The following is a 20,549-nucleotide window of genomic DNA, read 5'->3' on the forward strand; positions in this document are numbered from 1 at the left end:
TCTGATAGTGGAACAAGTTTTTCTTTCTTATTACAAACACAAAAAACTTGCTTTCACTGGCAGATTTTTCTACTTATTTCAATTGAAAATTTGTTTGAAACAAATGGAAAAGAGATTAGTTTAGACTAGAAATGAGACATTTTGACAAGAAATAAGACAAATATTCTTGGAAAGATTTCGAGCTTTTGCAGTGAAGATAAAAGAGACATAGTAGTCACAGATATTCACAATAAAATACACAAAGACACACAAGACACAAGACGCACAAGAGCTTCACGCACCTTTCCCGTCGGTTAAAAAGCATTAAAATAAACAGCTCTCAATGTCAATGTCACCTGATCCTGATTGATTCACCAATTTGGTTTAGCGAGATAATGGACCCTGAATCTCCTTCCTGATGGGAGTCGATGGGAGTTTTTACAGTGTAGTTTTCTATTTGCATCTTATTCTCAACTTGCGTTTCTGCGTTTGAACTCGACTCCAACATGAAGCTTCAGTCCCACACAGACATGTCTTCAATTATTCCTGAGGTTTTGTTTCCTGTCATGAAGTTAAAGTTATGAAGAACGCGTCCACGTCACGTTCAGTCCACTGCTCTCTGCTGCTGCTGCTTCTCTGGTGTAAAGAAACTGATTCATTATTAGGCATTTATTTATTTATTCATTTGTTGTGACAAGATCAAATAAGGAACTCTGCAGACAATGAGTTCATTGTGCTGAGATCATAAAAGAAGCTTCTTGTGCTCATGAGAAAACAACACAACACACTGACATCCAGAGCAGTTTGCATATTGAACACATCAGCGTGTGGTCGTCACCGACTTTTCTACACTTCTTCAACCGTTTTAGGTTTGAACAACACAGAAGTCGTCTGCTCTGCTCGTCCTTTACTGCTTTCCCTGGATATTTATTCTCCAAAGAGGAAAACGTGATGTTCTTTAGGCCTCCTGGTCTGTGTTAGATCTCTGTTCATGATCCCCAGAGGACAAACCCACTGGATGTCCACAGAAGACTCATCTCATGTTCCAGTTAGATTACAATGACTTACACAGACCTGTCAAGCTGTTGATCAGCTGCACCAACATCTGTTTCTATCTGAGCTCCTTTACTTCCTCTCTGCAGCTTCTCTGCTGGGATGGTGGACGCCCGCGTGTGCACTTTCCATCAAAGTACTGTCATTTCCCAGCTTGGAATCAATAAAGTCTGTCTGTCTGTCTGTCTGTCTATCTATCTTTACAGAGGTTAAAAACAGCAAAAAAGCACAAGCAATCACAAAATATATAAAAACTGTTTAGATTATAATAACAGACTGGATGTTACTAAGATAAAAACTAATTTTGTTGGTCTTTCACTGGAGGAAGCTACCAGTTCTCAACCCAAAGGGGGCGCTCCACCATTTCAGCACGTCACTTCAGGACACTGAGGCCCCGTCCCATTTATTTATTTTATTTATTTAAAAAGGACAGTGTGCAGTGACATTAATTATTGAGACAATAAAAAGATGGCTGCACCAGATTTAGCGGAGCCGCTAATTTCCATCTGTAGTCCATTTCAACCACTTGCAATCAATCAATCAATTTGTTTATTTCGGGCATGTCAATTTAAATCATCATCATCACACTTCATCTTAGTTCGAGTAATACAATACACATGGCCGAAAGGGAAAGCGGGAGAAGCAAAAGCTGATCTAGTCCCGCCCCCATCACTTCCAGTCAACTTCGGCCCTATAGCGCTTGGTCTTCACGTTGCCCTGTTTGGTCTTCAAAGAACGAGGGGAAGTGTTTTTCAATCCTTATTAAAACCAAACCAGCTCTGAAATGTCTGTGAATATTCTCATTCATCCAGGTCCTCGTCATCGCTGGGCAACAAATTGAAACGAAGGCAACTGGACTTCTATTTGTCTAGGAAGACGTTTCACCTCTTTTCCAAGAAGCTTCATCAGTTCGTAACACATTGGTGGAATCAGTGACGACTAGTCAGACCTATAGTCAGACAAGTTGTTGCCCAGAGACAGCTCTGAAATCAGAGAGAGGCCAGGTGCAGACTTCAAACGTAGTGCAACATGTAAGGTGGTGAAGGCGTCTTCTGTTTTCTGCATTTCTTATTCATTGGTTCATCAAACGAAGAAAGATGACAAAAAAAAACCTGAATGAAAACCCACGACTGGTTGTGTAGAACGTGTGAAATGGGCTACACAAAGGGCCTGATCTACTAAAGGTTTGCTTGTATCCACCACTTTATTTTCCCATGATCCATTGCGTCACACCACAACGGAAGTCGGTTTTCAACTTCCGTTTCACTAGCGAGCGGCTAACTGGTAGCGTTAGCAGCTAACTGGTAGCGTTAGCCACCGGTGTAGGTGCCAAATGTGGGGGCTCCGGGCCGTTTTGACTAAATCTGATGTTTGTTAAGTCTATAAAACGAATTATTGAACAAACGTTACATTTCTATGTGCACATTTTTGTAATTAGTCATGGTTATCATAGCCATTAGCTTTGCTGCTGCTGACAGTTAACAGCAGTAGCTAAGCTAACAGCAGGACGTCAGCTGTTAAAACCCTCCCGTTGTGGGACACGACATGAAACTACTCCAATTAGCTCAGTCATGTTGGAACTAGGATATCCGCTGGAGAAAATATTTTAGTTTATTGAGTTACTGCTAACGGCTAACAGCTAACGGTTAGCCCAGCTTATCTAAATAGTAATGTTTGTTCAATAATTCGTTTTATAGACTTCATTAACATCAGAGTAGTCACAACGGTGATATAGTGACGTGAAAATGTGACATAAAGCTAAAACCTCGTCCGTATTGTTCTCATTAAAACTACGTGATGATTATAAATAAAGTCATCACGGCCGATGTCTATCAAGACAAGTGGAATGGAGTGTCATGGCGACACCCAGCGTCATTCTCCAGAAAGTGGTGGATAGAAACGTGTGCAAACTTGATGCCTCCCACAAAAAATGTGCAAGCTGATCTAGGCCTACTAACCAGGTGCACTGAGGATTGCGTCTCTCAAACGGGCAAAAAAGCACACGCAATGCATTTAGCACGTTTGCCTTGATGAATATGCAAATATGGGCGTTTCTGCCAGAACATGCAAAATATCAGGGGCAGTAGATGCAAATAGATTTATTTAGCACACCGTCTTTGTGCGTCTTTCTCACCTCTAGGTAACAGTACAGTGAGTTAACAATAGGTAGAGCTGATTCAGTAAACACAACCTCTGTGCTACAGCGAAGCCACTAATTGTGTCGTGTTGTTGAGCAGCACAGAGGGATTTAGCTGCACAGCGACATAATCACAGTGTTTGTTCCACTCATTAGTGGTTTTCACCATCATCATTAATTAACACTGAGCAGTTTAAAAACTAACTGCATGGGGGACGCCTTCAGTCTGCGGAGCACTGAGACGACGACGACTACTACTCCTCCTCCTCCTCCTCCTCCTCCTCCTCTTCCTCCTCCTCTTCCTCTTCCTCCTCCTCCTCCTCTTCCTCCTCCTCCTCCTCCTCTTCCTCTTCCTCCTCTTCCTCTTCCTCTTCCTCCTCTTCCTCCTCCTCCTCTTCCTCTTCCTCTTCCTCCTCTTCCTCTTCCTCTTCCTCCTCCCTGTAGAGGTGGAGACTTAAAGGAGACATATGTGTGGTGGCCTGGGAAAACCCTTCACATGGTGGGATTTTGACATTTTCATTTTTTGATATTTCCATAAACTAGAAGTTTTCAACCATTCACAACTGCTTGAATAAATATATCCCTCTCAGATCAAAAGTTATGTTCATTTTAATCTATTAGGACCAAAAAACTGAAAAGTGAGAAAAATGGCTTTAACTAGAACGTTGCTGTTTTAACCCTCTAAAGACGAGTGTTTTACAAAACATTAAACAGCTTCTGAACCGTTTATGATAAAGATCAGCTGTAAAAAGCATCTGAATCGTGGGATTCTCTGCTTTCCGAGGGTCCTTGAATGTTACCTCTACAACAACAACGGAGCTCCTCTCCTCTAGCGCTGCTGCTGCAGATCAGCTGGAAACGAAACGCTTTACTCGCCACAAAAACATATAAATAAGTACTTTCCGTTTTGTTTTCTTAAAATATTTATTCACCACGATGTAGTAGGGAGTTCAAAGTACCAGAATCACACAAAATCGAGGAAATATTACTTTTCCAACTATTTGCCATTTGAACGTCAGTGACTTCCGATGGGTTTTCCCAGGCCGCCACACATTTTATCTAAGCATCGTCTCTCTGAGGCTCTTTAACGTTGATCTGGGGAGAATCAACAGTAACTCAGAGCTGTTCAGGTTTCAGCTGGTTGACTATGATGTCATTAGTTTCTAATTAGCATAACCCCGCCCCTACAGATACCTGTAGAGGGGGCGGGGCCTGGTGGCTCATTAGCATTTAAAGGGACAGTGACACTGAAACCAGAGAGAGCTGTGGTGTTTGATCCTTGGAGGATTTGGACCGAAGCAGAACAGACACATGACTTTAACAACCTGGTTTAACTGTTTAATCTGTGGAGAAGAGACAGAATACGTCTCCTTTAAAGTCAAATTTAATTCAATTCAATAAAACTTTATTTGTCTCCGGAAATAAGACAAATATTCTTGGAAAGATTTAGAGTTTTTGCAGTTAGTTTGTAGTGTGTAATGTGAAGTGTTGGACTAAGATATTCTCCCATCAGATGGTGACGATGTGAATGTTTCTGTGCAGTCATGGTTTAGGTTTGACCTGATCAGAGCCGAGAGCAGCTCAGAGTGAACGGTGACCGAGCTGCTGCAGCTCAGAGTGAAAACACTTCAGACCTCCATCCTCCTCCTGTTGTTTTGATAGAGAAAGTGATTTAGACGTGCAGTGGGATAATGATGATGTTCATTCTGCTAATTCAGCCTCTACACAACTGCAGCTCTGCCCCATGAGTTTCATTCTGCGCTGTAATTGGCTGCAGCTTTTCAGAATTAGCAGCGCTCACAGATTATTATTATGCAGAGACTAGGTTTGTTTGATTTCTCAGCTGTTGATAGATGTCGTCCCACAATGCAAAGCAGCTCGCAGCTGGAGGAGATTTCAGCTGATTGTTGAACAAAGGACTGAATAACTTTATAAAATATGTTTCTCTCTGTCTGTTGAGCTTCAGTAGAAAGTGGAGGTGTGTGATTTGTTGTATGTTGCCTATATTCTAAATACAAAAGTAGTTGTGTTTGTCCCCGACTCTCCGTCCCACCCAAAAGTGTTGGCCGGGCCATTTGTTAAAACAACACCAACTCATTCCTGCAGTAAAGCCACTAATTTAAAACCTAAGTGCTGTTTTACCACTTTCCAGAGGCTGCAGCTGTTTTGAATGCGGTCGAGGGGAGAGAAAGTGATTTAGAGGTGAAGCGGGATAATGAGGATGTTCGTTCTAGTAATTTCTGAGGCAAAAAAACATCCTAATTTAAATCAGACGAAGCAGACGATCTGTGATTAGAGTGTGGCAGAGGCAGAGGAGGAGGCCAGCAGGCGGGCTCGGGGCAAATCTAATTATAGGTGCTATTGTTGGCGTTGATCCTCACACTGCTATCTGGTTTTCTGGTGTCATAAACTCACACTGCAGAGAACTGGACCTGAGCTTCGTTTCTCTGCTGCTCAGTTGTTTCAGTGCTGAGAGAAAGAAAGAAAGAAAGAAAGAAGCACATGTCTGAAGAATTTAAAGCATCATGTCAAAGTCACATCGTTCTCATTTCATCTGTTCATCAACATCGATTCAGTTCTGTTCGCTCCATTAAGTCAGTGTAGTGTAGTTTACACTGCAAAAACTCAAAGTCTTACCAAGAATATTTGTCTTATTTCTAGTCAAAATGTCTCATTTATAGTCAAAACAAATCTAATTATACCTAAAATAGGACTCATCACATTAAAAGCAGCTTGTTTTTAGACACTTTTTACTTCTTTCAAGCTGATTTTCACTTGAAATAAGTAGAAAAATCTGATAGTGGAGCAAGTTTTTCTTTCTTATTACAAACACAAAACAACTTGCTTTCACTGGCAGATTTTTCTACTTATTTCAAGTAAAAATGAGTTTGAAACAAGTGAAAATGATCTAAAAACAAGTTCATTTTTAGGTGATGAGTCTTATTTTAAGTGGAAAGAGATTAGTTTTGACTAGAAATGAGACATTTTGACAAGAAATAAGACAAATGTTCTTGGAGAGATGATGAGTTTTTGCAGTGTAGTGTAGTGTAGTGTAGTGTAGCATTACAGCGCTGCCTTTACATGTTCATGTTCGACCTAATTGAATTAAAACGATGTGTAGGTTGATTTAGTGCTCTGATCCTTCCAGCCAGTTTGTGGTTTCACTTCATTTCTATAAAAGTCGTTTTAGTCGTAGAGACTTGAGACTTGCTGCAGACACTTAATCCATCCCAGTCGGCGCTGCACATGGAGTTAGACCTGTCAGTCACGTTGGTTCCAGATCTCTGTGTTGTTGTTTGTGTTATTGATCCCGCAGCTTTAACACCATGTAGATAAACGTCACTGTGAAACAGTTCAAAAGTTGTTTCAGTGAAGATGTTGGAGCTTTAACCAGGACTTTAAAGGTCCATTGTGTAGGAATTCCTCCCATCTAGTGTTGTGGTTGTATATTACGGAAGCCCTAAAGGGCCAGGTCCATACATTTTTTACCGTTTTCTCGTGATAACGACTTATTATTTCGTTAAATCGAGATAATAGAAAAAATAGCCCGCACAACCTCGTTTTTGCTCCAGAATATTTTACTGACACAACGTTTCGGGCTCTCAGCCCTTCATCAGGTCATCATCATAATGTGTTTCACCCGTGTAACATCTATAAGTGGACGCCCCCTGGTGACGTCATGAGACGTGGCGTCATTCACAAAAAAAAATAATCACACACAACATGGCAACATAGTAGCCTGTGTGAAGACAACTTACCAATGGGGAAACATTTGACATTCATACATCATACATTATATCTGAAACGTCCAAGAATGACATCAGGTTAAAAAATATATATATATACATATCTTGTCCCTCACATACATCACAAAAAATGACTGATAGGGAACTCTTCATTCATGCCTCTAGGAGACATCGTGCCCAAAGTGAATATCCAAAAGGATTCTCGTTGCAACAACAGTCTATTCGTATCACCTCCTCGTCGTCACCAGGGGGGCGTCCACATATAGATGTTACACGGGTGAAACACATTATGATGATGACCTGATGAAGGGCTGAGAGCCCGAAACGTTGTGTCAGTAAAATATTCTGGAGCAAAAACGAGGTTGTGCGGGCTATTTTTTCTATTTTCTACTGTCCATTTGGCCCAGCACCCCAAGCAAAGGATGTGCGTATATTTTCACTATTGTTAAATCGAGACAACAAAGACAGTTTTCTTGTGATAACGAAATAATCATAGAATGTGTCGTTGACATGGTTGCCTAGCAACATGTTTCCCCGGTGCAATCGCTTCTGCTTACAGCGAGGTAGCAGCTGGTCATAGGCAGCTGGTTAGCCGCTGTATGTTTGTAGCAGAAAGCTAATAAAGCGAGTCTGTTGGAAACACTGCACATGTACAGATATAACTGGTGTGAGGGTCCTCCTGTGGTTACTTGGCCACAGGGATATCCCTTTGGGTGACTGGTTAGCGTTAAAACTGCCCAGAACCATGTGTAGAACTCAAATCAGTGAGCTGATTCATGTGATCACATCATCCTGATTCCAGCCTTTCAAGAGCTGCCACTAGTCTGCTCTGCTCTGCTCTATTGAACTGTCAACAATGAAGTACCGGTAAGTTACACTTAACGTTAGTTTGTTTACTGAGCTGGGTTTATTTAAGGTGCTACAGGTTAGCTTAGCATAAACACATGAGAGTAGACTACGTTATGGCAGCTTCAGCTAAGGTAATGTTAGCTAGTTGCTGCTCAGATAAAGCTCATGAACACTGCTGTCTTGCCAAATTAACATTAGCCTACATTTACATCAGTGGTCGCAGGCAACAGGTGTCTGATGGTTCGAGATAAAGGTTGTGATTTCTGACAGCAGCAGCCAGTAGCTAACGTTAGCTTAGCTGAAACAGGATAGATGGGACCACCGGCCGGTTAGTAGCCCCTTAAATAAACCCAGCACAGTGACGTTATACAAACTAACGTTAAGTGTAACTTACTGCTAAGTTATTGTTGACAGAGGTGTGGACAATAATCACACCAGTGAGTAGGCTAGAGTAGAAAAGTTAACTGCCCCATGCTCGAGCTGAACAGTAGCTGTAGTGAATCATGTTGCTAGGTAACCATGTCAAAACCATAAATGAATTAGTTATCACGAGAAAACGGTAATAAAAAAATGTATACGGACCTGCCCTTTAGGGCTTCCGTAGTATGTCTCAAGAAACTCAGTCGTATTTTTTCATGCTGCATTCAGGTGAAATTGGGCAGATGGCAGACGGACGACAGCCGCTGCACGTAACGACATAAACAAGCCTCTATGTAAACAAGTGGTCCGTCAGCACGAGGCAAAACAATACACGTGACAATATGTTGTCATGGCGATGTGGTATTGTTTTACCGTCTTTCTCTGGACTTCTGTGACTAAAATGACATCTGGTTTGTTAGCGACGGCCGTCTGCCCGACTGCAGGTGAATGCAGCATCAGTGTAACGCTGCATTCCTCCTCACTGATATGAAATTCCAAGATGTTTTCTGATTTGCTCTTTGAATGTTAGTTTGTGTGTGAGTTTAGTTATGGGATGTCGTCTGTTGTGTTCACGGTGTCAAACCATCGACCCTGAAAACTAAACTGGACTGTTGTTTCCATGACAGCGATGCACCGGCAGCTGCAGATGAAACGCTGCTTTGAACTTTCACAAAAGTCTTGTTCAGTAGAATTTCCCTAAACGGAGCAAGCTGCCGTCTCTCTGTGCCACACGCTTATTTATAAAGTTTCCCTCATTTTGAAATCAAAACGTTAAAATTCTCACAGCAGCAAGGAGCTCGTAAAGGATTCATTGTTTCCAGACTCTTTGATTTGGTTTAGAGACGATGAGAATGTCTCATTCCTGAAGAGAAGAGAAGAGAAGAGAGGACGAGCAGGTTGAAGAGGAAGAGAAGAGGAACAAAAGAACAATCTGACAATCAAATTAATTCAAGAAGAACGGAGAAGAAATGAAAATGAGAGAAGGAGCTGACTGGAGACAGATGGAGAGAAAGACGTTCGTCCTCCGTCTGGAAGTGACAGATTTAAAATAAGACTCATCACAATCCTCATTTAATACGATTGGTAACACTTTACAATAAGGGTCCCTTAATTGATGTTAGTTAGTACATTATTAAGCATTAATATATAAACTAATGTTAATTAATGCTGAGTAATGCATACATAATGATAACTCATTACATTATTCAACTTTTATTATAACTTAATAATTCATTAAAGCAGAAGTAAGCGATCCGGTGGTTTTGGCTAATGCTGCGTTCCAGGCAGGCTTTTGAAACCGTAAATTACAGCTTCAAGTCACAACTTACGACTTTGTAGCGTTCCAGGCAACCCACTCGTGTTTCTCCGACCTGTTTTACCTGTGAAAGTCACTATAACGGCCACTCGTAACTTCTGACCCGTGAACTCGTACCAGATCGAACTGGTACGAGTTCACAGGTCGGAAAAACACGAGTTACGAGTTGCCTTGAACGCACCATAACTTCCTGTCAGCAGATGGAGTTAGCAGCCCCCGCCCTCGTCCCTACGTCACCACATTCAGGCGCATCCCTTGGCTGCACACACAGAGAGGACTGCCCCTTTATGCCGTTCTCTCTCCTCATTGGATAAAGGTTGTAGGATACAAGGAAAGTTTTCTCCTGGGCTCAGAGCAGAGCAGAGTGACTGACAGACCCGTGTTTCAGACCAAACACTCTATAGAAGTGATTGCTGTCGGAAGATACAACTATTTAAGACTTACAAACATTCACCTTACTTCTGCTTTAAGCAATATGTGATATTGCTTTTATGCAACAGTTTCAACAGTTCCATCTAAGCATGGATAAATGTTTAAAACTCAATAAATGTGAAAAAGACACTTTAGTCGTTCTGTCTTGCAAAGCAGACTGGAGTAGATCATGAGGATGCTTTCACACCGACAGACTGAAGCAGAAATCATTAGGAATCTAATCGTTTTGAATCGAAAATCCATTTTGAATCGAATCGTAGCACCAAAAAACAGAATCGAATCAAATCTAATCGAATCGTGAGAAAGTAAAATATTCCCACTCCAGTAAAAACCTTCTCAGGACGAAGCTTCAGAACCAGTTTCAATCTTTCAGGGAAGTTTCCTCAAGTCAGACGGTTTGATGCTGGTTTCACCGCAGCTCTGTGTGTGTGTGTGTGTGTGTGTGTGTGTGTCTCTCTCTTGTCTTTTTACACACACACACACACACACACACACACACACACACACACACACACACACACACACACACACACACACACACACACACAGAGAATGTCACATGACCATGTCCCACACATTGTATTTGAAACCCAACACACATGTTCACGTTCACGTTCATCGCTCACAAACACAATTTACATGAACTACTCGGATGGAAATGCATACATGGCCCCCAACCTCGCTCTCTCTCTCTCTCTCTCTCACACACACACACACACACACACACACACACACACACACACACACACACACACACACACACACACACACAGCCAGCCTATGATCCCCTCCCTCTGTCTCTAACATTTTCTGAATAGTTGCAGCGACCACAGAAATACTTTCCCAACTTTCTGCGGCCGACTGAGCCGGAGCTGTGAGTCTGTTCTCTGATTGGTTCTCTCCGTCTGTCACTTCCACACGTCTTTCTCTCCATCTGTCTCCAGTCAACTCCTTCTTCTCTCATTTTCAGTTCTTCTTTCAGTTCCTCTTGAATTAATTTGATTGTCAGATTGGTCCATTGTTCCTCTTCAACCTGCTCGTCACTACACTACACTGCAAAAACTCAACATCTCTCCAAGAATATTTATCTTATTTCTTGTCAAAATGTCTCATTTCTAGTCAAAACTAATCTCTTTCCACTTAAAATAAGACTCATCACCTAAAAATGAACTTGTTTTTAGATCATTTTCACTTGTTTCAAACTAATTTTCACTTGAAATAAGTAGAAAAATCTGCCAGTGAAAGTAAGTTTTTTGTGTTTGTAATAAGAAAGAAAAACTTGCTCCACTATCAGATTTTTCTACTTATTTCAAGTGAAAATCAGCTTGAAAGAAGTAAAAAGTGTCTGAAAACAAGCTGCTTTTTATGTATAACTATGTATGTCTATGTATAAATATACTTATTTTAGGTATAATGAGATTTGTTTTGACTGGAAATAAGACAAATATTCTTGGTAAGATTTTGAGTTTTTGCAGTGTAGTGGCTTGTTTATGCCGTTACGTGCAGCGGCTGTCGTCCGTCTGCCCAATTTCATGTGAATGCAGCATGAAAAATACGACTGAGCTGCTTGAGATCTACAACCACAACACTAGATGGGAGGAATTCCTACACAATGGACCTTTAAAGTCCTGGTAAGAAGCTCCAACATCTTCACTGAAACAACTGTTGAACTGTTTCACAGTGACGTTTATCTACATGGTGTTACTGCTGCGGGATCAATAACACAAACAACAACACAGAGATCTGGAACCAACGTGACTGACAGGTCTGGCTCCATGTGCAGCGCCGACTGGGATGGATTAACTGTCTGCAGCAAGTCTCAAGTCTCTACGACTAAAACGACTTTTATAGAAATGAAGTGAAACCACAAACTGGCTGGAAGGATCAGAGCACTAAATCAACCTACACATCGTTTTCATTCTATTAGGTCGAACATGTAAAGACAGCGCTGTAATGCTGAGGAGTACACTACACTGCAAAAACTCAACATCGTTCCAAGAATATCTGTCTTATTTCTTGTCAAAATGTCTTATTTCTAGTAAAACTAATCTCTTTACACTTTAAATAAGACTCATCACCTAAAAATTAACTTGTTTTTAGATCATTTTCACTTGTTTCAAACTAATTTTCACTTGAAATAAGTAGAAAAATCTGCCAGTGAAAGCAAGTTTTTTGTGTTTGTAATAAGAAAGAAAAACTTGCTCCACTATCAGATTTTTCTACTTATTTCAAGTGAAAATCTGCTTGAAAGAAGTAAAAAGTGTCTAAAAACAAGCTGCTTTTTAAATGTGATTCTTATGTGAATCGATACACCCCTAGTTTTTACACCTGAGACGACACGACAGACACACGTTGTCCAGACAGACACATGTCCACATCTAGAAACACCAAAGGAGTCTAACTGGCCTCAGATCAGCAGCACGAGTCCAGATGAAGCTCCATGTTCACACTCAGCACGTTTACTAGTGATGTTCGATACCACAAATTTCCTTTCCAATCCGATACTGAGTAAAATTCAGGCTGGTATCAGCGATACCGATCCGATACCGATACTTTGTGCAAATGCACCTAATGTGCCTGGTAAATCTAATAAAATTTTAAAAAGTAGTGTATTTCAAGTCATAGCTTCCTAAGGATGCAAGACTTCAGAGTAGCCGAACGTATTCATTTTAAACTCTGAACTATATTGAGGTAGACTGACTTTGTGAGCAGCACATTACGCACTTACCCAGGTGGAAGAAAAAGTAGTTCCTACCGACCGCGTGTCATTTAGACAAGATCTGAATAGTTTAGTTACTTTCCACTGTGTTCCTGTTAATGATATGCATAACCACAAATGACTGAAGTATCAAAAGTATTGATATTTTCATCTGAGTATCGATTCTAGAGCACACCGACCTGGTATCGGAAGTATCGATATTTCAGTATCGATCTGCACATCACTATTCGTTGACAGTCTCAGCTCCATCTGAGCGTCTCGTTGGACTTCTGTCCTCGTCCCCGTTCACAGAGACCATCTACTGACGGTGTATCCTCCTCAGCACCAGGTGGGGATATGTGTCGCTCTGCAGGTTAAAGGACAATTCTGGGCAAATTCACCTCAGGCTGTATGTTCCTAACATTTTAGGTCTAACAGAAGGAATCTGAAGGTTTTCAGTTTAATGTCTCCTGTTTTGCGGTAGTTGTGTCTGTACCCGCAAAATATAATTACTCGTTTATACAAAATATTTCAAGTATCTCTTACAGTAATATATGACCAATTATTAACCCCCAGGGGAAATGTTTGAAATATTCAGGTCATAAATTGTCATCGATACCAGATGTTTGTGTTTATTTTAATCGTTTTTTGTTTTGTTTTGCTTTTTTTTAATTAATCATGACACACTAACATTTAAATTCCTACTGATTCAATGTTACGTTAGTTAAATGGACCAGTATCTGAGCATTTACCTGTTGTTTTGTGCACATCTGCCGATACGGTTCCAACATAACATTTTTGTGAAAGTCACAGTATTCAGGAATCTTTACGATTAAATAATTGTGGCGTTTAATACCACGATTAATTGTGAAAACAAGAAATCGTGACATCCGTAGTCTGGCGGAGTGGAGACCCAAGTTGACGCTCGGTGTGTTCAGGTGCAGTGGGAAGCTCCCGTTTGGGTCATAAACACAGGAATATCGACTCTGGACTTGAAGCTTGAAGTAAATAAACTTCTGAAGTAAAAAATAACTTTCGGGTGCATGTTTGAGTCTCCATCTGACGCTGTCTGTGGAAAAAAATTTACACTTCAGTCGGTGGCTCAGAGAGTCAAATATGTTCGCATATGTCTGTTAAACATGCAACACAACACAACACAACACATAGAATCTTTGTGGTCTTAAGCAGCAGCGTGTTGAGCCCTGTGGGCCACTGTACCGTAGCTCATCAGGACAAACAGCCTGAAAACAGCTGACGGTGCGTTCAGGGAGCGCAGGAAACAACAAGACAAAAGACAAACAGGTTCACAGAGGAGCAACATACATCCCCCTGTGTGTGTGTGTGTGTGTGTGTGTGTGTGTGTGTGTGTGTGTGTGTGTGTGTGTGTGTGTGTGTGTGTGTGTGTGTGTGTGTGTGTGTGTGTGTGTGGTCATCAACAATGTACACATGCACTCAGAGCGGCGGCTCATTCACTGTGTCCCACCATTGTCCCGCTGCACTTCACACACAACGTAAACACAACGTCCACACACGTGTAAAACGTGCTGCGCTCACTTACACACACACACACACAACTGATAGGAATCTATAGTGTGTGTGTGTGTGTGTGTGTGTGTGTGTCCTGGATGGAGGGCAGTTTCTGGGAATTGTGCTGCTGCCATAGTGTAGAGATGCTGAGAGCAGCAGGAGGGTGTGTGTGTGTGTGTGTGTGTGTGTTCTCATTGTTTTCACTTGTAACATGGGTAAAGATTAGAGCGCCTTTTCAACACTCACACACACACACACACACACACACACACACACACACACACACACACACACACACACACACACACACACACACAGACACACACACGCACCCTGCTCTGACCTATATCTGCAGCCAGGCTGAAACGGGACAAAGCTGCAGCTCCGTCGCCACGGTGACGTGATGCAGAGTGACAGAGACTCGTCCTCCTCGGAGAAGCAGCTGCACGTCGACCTGCTGCTCTGCACGTTACGGTCTAACACTACCGCACGGTTTCCACTGGAAGTTCATGGTTTCAACTCCAGGAAGACGTTTCAGTGTGAAAATCAGACTTTAGGAGAACACACTGCAAAAACTCTACATGTTACCAAGAATATTTGTCTCATTTCTAGTCAAAACTTAAAATAAGACTCATCACATTAAAAGCAGCTTGTTTTTAGACACTTTTTACTTCTTTCAAGCAGATTTTCACTTGAAATAAGTAGAAAAATCTGATAGTGGAGCAAGTTTTTCTTCCTTATTACAAACACAAAAAACTTGCTTTCACTGGCAGATTTTTCTACTTATTTCAAGTGAAAATTAGTTTGAAACAAGTTAAAATGATCTAAAAACAAGTTAATTTTTAGGTGATGAGTCTTATTTTAAGTGGAAAGAGATTAGTTTTGACAAGAAATAAGACAAAGATTCTTGGAAAGAGTTTGAGTTTTTGCAGTGAAGACGTCCTCGTCCTCCTCCTTGGTCTGAACCTCCAGTGGTGAATTCAACCTCATCTCGACTCTGCGTTTATGCTGCGTTCATAACAACTCAGAGGTCGTGATTCCCAACTCGGAAATTTCCGACTTTCGACATCATTGCGTTCACGCTGCAGGAACTCAGAAGAATAAAACCATGGATACCTGAAGGAAGTTTGTCGTATTGTGGCTCATCGCTGAATATTAAAAATCAATGCAGCAGTAAATGAATTATTGTGGAGGAGAGGAGACGCTGCAGATGAGTGCACATATAATGTTACAGCCTTGATAACTTAAACCTTATTTCTGTCACATACGAAGAACACAATTTCACACCATACAACAATCACAGCTTAATATATAGTATTTCATATCGGCTACTGCAGTAATACACAAAAATATGCATTAAAACCTCAAGAAATAACTTCAAATGTCTAAATTCTAACCGTTTCAGACGAGGGCATGACGCCATGTTTTGATGTTGTCGGAGCTCTGATATGATACCCGAGTTTCCGACTTGTAATTTCCGAGTCGTCTTGAACGCAGCATTAGATGCCAACACGTTTTCTTTCTGTTCCTCGTTTGTAGCGTTTTGTAAAACAAGACGTCTTTATGGTGATGTCAGACACAGTGACAGTCCATGGACACAGAGACAGAGACAGACTGAGGGACAGACACTCTAACTCCCCTGAGTCCCATAGAGAGGAAGTGGTGGGGGTGGTGGTGGAGGGGGTGTAGGGGGACTAGAGGGGAACGGGGCAGGAAGAAGATGCAGGGAGCCGACACTTTCTCAGTTTCACATGGTTGAAGAGCAGGAGGCTATTCTTCTGTCTTAGCCCCAGAGGACACACACACACACACACACACACACACACACACACACACACACACACACACACACACACACACACACACACCATGGTAAACAGCTCAGGGTAATTAACGACACGGGTGCAACGAGTGACGACTAAACAAAACAGCAATAAACAATGATAGACTGTGAGTGTGTGTGTGTGTGTGTGTGTGTGTGTGTGTGTGTGTGTGTGTGTGTGTGTGTGTGTGTGTGCAGACCTTATGCAGCGCTTTTACGTCTCACTGGTCTACAATCACTCAGTTTTATTTTACACATTTTCATGTTGACTTCAGTCTTTCAGTCCTTCACTTTTTCAGTCCTTAAGTATCGACGGTGCAACCGGTGCAGCTGCCCCGGGGCCCAGACGCCGTCAGGGGCCCATGAAGGAAGAGGAAAGAAAACAAAAAAAAACAGCTGTCCAGAATTGCCGCAGGCCTCTGTTTTGTGAGTGGAATAGCTCGGGGCGGGTCGCTAAGGTAACGCTGAGCGGCTGGTATGGGATATACCTGTGGGTTTGAGCCCAGGTCAGGGCAGGCTGTTAGATAAGTGTTGATAGGGAGCTGCTGTCCGTGGTGCTTACACGCTGGTTTGCAGGGTGAGAGAACTGATACCATCAGTACCAAGTCCATCCTGACCTTTATACAGTCTATGATCCTGACACGTAAAAAATACGTCGGTATTATACTGTCGGGACTGACAAGGAAAGAATACGCACGTGAGTCTGAGCAGCGCGTGGTCTCCGTGCGGCTGCAGTCTAGCTCGCGGCCGGACCTCGAGCCTCCAGCTGCTCAGTGTGCGCCACAAGTTTGAGCTCATGTAAACATGACGACGTGCCGTGTCTTTCTCCCCTCGGTTGTCATGATGGAAACATGACGCTCTGACAGTGCAGCGTGTGAGCCATAATAAATCCATGGTATGGACCAGAGACAATACAAACGTATGTAAACGTAGGCGAATACTATGAGCTGAAAAATGAAACAATGTGTCATTTTTGCACCAGTTTGTGTGCGTGTCCAAGTGTGTGTGCGCGCGCGTGCGCTTCTGTTTAGGGCGGCAGGTAGGGGCACAAAAAAAATATCAGTCTTCAGTCTTTCAGTTCTTCAGTCTTCAATCCTTCAGTCTTTCAGTTCTTCAGTCTTCAACCCTTCAGTCTTCAATCCTTTAGTCTTTCAGTTCTTCAGTCTTCAATCCTTCAGTCTTTCAGTTCTTCAGTCTTCAATCCTTCAGTCTTTCAGTTCTTTAGTCTTCAACCTTCAATCTTCAATCCTTCAGTCTTTCAATCCTTCAGTCTTTCAGTTCTTCAGTCTTCAATCCTTCATTCTTTCAATTCTTCAGTCCTTCAGTCTTCAATCCTTCAGTCTTTCAATTCTTCAGTCTTTCAGTTCTTCAGTCTTCAATGCTTCAGTCTTTCAGTTCTTCAGTCTTCAACCCTTCAGTCTTTTAGTTATTCAGTCTTCAGTCCTTCAGTCTTTCAGTTATTCAGTCTTCAGTCCTTCAGTCTTTCAGTTATTCAGTCTTCAATCCTTCAGTCTTTCAATCCTTCAGTCTTTCAGTTATTCAGTCTTCAATCCTTCAGTCTTTCAATTCTTCAGTCTTTCAATTCTTCAGTCTTCAATCCTTCAGTCTTCAGTCCTTCAGTCTTTCAATTCTTCAGTCTTTCAATTCTTCAGTCTTCAATCCTTCAGTCTTCAATCCTTCAGTCTTTCAATTCTTCAGTCTTTCAGTTCTTCAGTCTTCAAACCTTCAGTCTTTCAGTTCTTCAGTCTTCAGTTCTTCAGTCTTCAATCCTTCAGTCTTTCAGTTCTTCAGTCTTCAATCCTTCAGTCTTTCAGTTCTTCAGTCTTCAATCCTTCAGTCTTTCAGTCCTTCAGTCTTTCAATTCTTCAGTCTTTCAGTTCTTCAGTCTTTCAATTCTTCAGTCTTCAAACCTTCAGACTTCAATCCTTCAGTCTTCAATCCTTCAGTCTTTCAATTCTTCAGTCTTCAATCCTTCAGTCTTCAATCCTTCAGTCTTTCAGTTATTCAGTCTTCAATCCTTCAGTCTTTCAGTTATTCAGTCTTCAAGCCTTCAGTCTTCAATTCTTCAGTCTTTCAATTCTTCAGTCTTCAATCCTTCAGTCTTTCAGTTCTTCAGTCTTTCAATTCTTCAGTCTTTCAGTTATTCAGTCTTCAGTCCTTCAGTCTTTCAGTTCTTCAGTCTTCAATCCTTCAGTCTTCAAACCTTCAGTCTTTCAATTCTTCAGTCTTTCAGTTATTCAGTCTTTCAGTCCTTCAGTGTTTCAGTTCTTCAGTCTTCAAACCTTCAGACTTCAATCCTTCAGTCTTCAATCCTTCAGTCTTTCAATTCTTCAGTCTTCAAGCCTCCAGTCTTCAATGCTTCAGTCTTTCAATTCTCCTTGTCTTCAACCCTTCAGTCTTTCAGTTATTCAGTCTTCAATCCTTCAGTCTTTCAGTTATTCAGTCTTCAATCCTTCAGTCTTCAAGCCTTGAGTCTTCAATCCTTCAGTCTTCAATCCTTCAGTCTTTCAATTCTTCAGTCTTTCAGTTCTTCAGTCTTCAATCCTTCAGTCTTTCAGTTCTTCAGTCTTTCAGTTCTTCAGTCTTCAGTTCTTCAGTCTTCAATCCTTCAGTCTTTCAGTTCTTCAGTCTTCAATCCTTCAGTCTTTCAGTCCTTCAGTCTTTCAATTCTTCAGTCTTTCAGTTCTTCAGTCTTTCAATTCTTCAGTCTTCAAACCTTCAGACTTCAATCCTTCAGTCTTCAATCCTTCAGTCTTTCAATTCTTCAGTCTTCAATCCTTCAGTCTTCAATCCTTCAGTCTTTCAGTTATTCAGTCTTCAATCCTTCAGTCTTTCAGTTATTCAGTCTTCAATCCTTCAGTCTTTCAGTTATTCAGTCTTCAAGCCTTCAGTCTTTCAATTCTTCAGTCTTCAATCCTTCAGTCTTTCAGTTCTTCAGTCTTTCAATTCTTCAGTCTTTCAGTTATTCAGTCTTCAATCCTTCAGTCTTTCAGTTCTTCAGTCTTCAATCCTTCAGTCTTCAAACCTTCAGTCTTTCAATTCTTCAGTCTTTCAGTTATTCAGTCTTTCAGTCCTTCAGTGTTTCAGTTCTTCAGTCTTCAAACCTTCAGACTTCAATCCTTCAGTCTTCAATCCTTCAGTCTTTCAATTCTTCAGTCTTCAAGCCTCCAGTCTTCAATGCTTCAGTCTTTCAATTCTCCTCGTCTTCAACCCTTCAGTCTTTCAGTTATTCAGTCTTCAGTCCTTCAGTCTTTCAGTTATTCAGTCTTCAATCCTTCAGTCTTCAAGCCTTCAGTCTTCAATCCTTCAGTCTTCAAGCCTTGAGTCTTCAATCCTTCAGTCTTCAAGCCTTGAGTCTTCAATCCTTCAGTCTTTCAATTCTTCAGTCTTCAAGCGTTCAGTCTTCAATCCTTCAGTCTTTCAATTCTCCCCGTCTTCAATCCTTCAGTCTTTCAGTTATTCAGTCTTCAATCCTTCAGTCTTTCAGTTATTCAATCTTCAATCCTTCAGTCTTCAATCCTTCAGTCTTCAATCCTTCAGTCTTTCAGTTATTCAGTCTTCAATCCTTCAGTCTTCAATCCTTCAGTCTTCAATCCTTCAGTCTTTCAATTCTTCAGTCTTCAAGCGTTCAGTCTTCAATCCTTCAGTCTTTCAATTCTCCCCGTCTTCAATCCTTCAGTCTTTCAGTTATTCAGTCTTCAATCCTTCAGTCTTTCAGTTATTCAGTCTTCAATCCTTCAGTCTTCAAGCCTTCAGTCTTCAATCCTTCAGTCTTCAATCCTTCAGTCTTTCAGTTATTCAGTCTTCAATTCTTCAGTCTTTCAGTTCTTCAGTCTTCAATCCTTCAGTCTTTCAATTCTTCAGTCTTTCAGTTCTTCAGTGTTCAATCCTTCAGTCTTCAATCCTTCAGTCTTTCAATTCTTCAGTCTTCAGTCCTTCAGTCTTCAAACCTTCAGTCTTTCAATTCTTCAGTCTTCAATCCTTCAGTCTTCAGTCTTCAATCCTTCAGTCTTTCAGTCCTTCATCCTTCAGCGACCTCGGCCTCCTGGGAACAACCTTTACATTATTCAGTTTTACAGATACACAACATGTTGTGTGTGGGTGGTTCAGAGAGTGTGTATGAGTGTGTATTGTTATACACAAACTCTTTTATCATTTACAGTTTTTTTTTTACCATATAAGACTCATAAACTGGTCCAGTTATTGAAGCCACTAACTCATGTAGTCGATCTGTGATTAACCACGTTTCTGCTTGACAGAGTCTGCAGTTCTAAAACACACTATTATCTACATTACACACATCATTCAAAACTACACTGCCACTGAAATACACAGTTACCCCCCCCCCCCCCCCCCCCCCCCTCGAGAGATGAAGTCTGCTAACAGCTAGCTTCTCGAGTTGTAGCAACATTAGCAAGTCTATTCGCGCAAACCGCTGAAACCAGATGTTTGTGCTGAAACCAGATGTTTGTGCTGAAACCAGATGTTTGTGTTTAAACCAGATGTTTGTGCTGAAACCAGATGTTTGTCTTTAAACCAGATGTTTGTGTTTAAACCAGATGTTTGTGCTG

The 20,549-nt window shown here is 41.4% G+C and overlaps 1 long non-coding RNA gene across 1 annotated transcript in view; it reads left to right on the forward strand.

Moving 5' to 3' along the window:
• LOC310988711 overlaps positions 1-8,660 on the forward strand; it is a 531,702-nt gene extending 523,042 nt beyond the window's left edge. Inside the window, exon 3 of the long non-coding RNA XR_014595499.1 lies at positions 8,604-8,660. This is a non-coding gene — a long non-coding RNA (uncharacterized lncRNA). The remainder of the gene's footprint in view (positions 1-8,603) is intronic.
• Positions 8,661-20,549: the final 11,889 nt, after the last annotated feature.

The sequence above is a fragment of the Trachurus trachurus genome (genome assembly GCF_905171665.1).
Source record: "Trachurus trachurus genome assembly, chromosome: 7".
Classification (NCBI taxonomy): domain Eukaryota; kingdom Metazoa; phylum Chordata; class Actinopteri; order Carangiformes; family Carangidae; genus Trachurus; species Trachurus trachurus.